Source organism: Bison bison, unplaced genomic scaffold (assembly GCF_000754665.1).
Source record: "Bison bison bison isolate TAMUID 2011002044 unplaced genomic scaffold, Bison_UMD1.0 scf7180017864211, whole genome shotgun sequence".
NCBI lineage: Eukaryota > Metazoa > Chordata > Mammalia > Artiodactyla > Bovidae > Bison > Bison bison.
The window spans coordinates 696362-696910 of NW_011494783.1; positions in this window are offsets into that span (position 1 = coordinate 696362).

Consider the following 549-nt stretch of genomic DNA (forward strand, 5'->3'; position numbering starts at 1 on the left):
CATTTCTCTGATAATGAGTGATGTTGAGCATCATTTATGGTTTGTTTAGCCATCTGTATGTCTTCTTCAGAGAAATGTCTATTTAGTTCTTTGGCCCATTTTTTGATTGGGTCATTTATTTTTCTGGAATTGAGCTGTAGGAGTTGCTTGCTTTAATTTCCGTTACTCCAGAAGGGAGGTCAAAGAACATCTCACTGCTGTTAATGTCAAAGAGTGTTCTGCCTATATTTTCCCCTAAGAGTTTTATAGCTTCTGGCCTTTCATTTAGGTCTTTAATCCATTCAGAGTTTATTTTTGTGTATGGTGTTAGGGAGTGTTCTAATTTCATTCTTTTGTGTGAGCTGCCTGTTTTCCCAACACCACTTATTAAAGAGACTGTCATTTCTCCATTGTATATTCCTATCTCCTTTGTCAAAGACAAGGTGCCCAGAGGTGTGTAGGTTTATCTCTGGGCTTTCTATCTTATTCCATTGGTCTATATTTCTGTTTTTGTGCCAGGACTATATTGTCTAGATTACTGTAGCCTTGTAGTATAGTTTGAAATCAGGA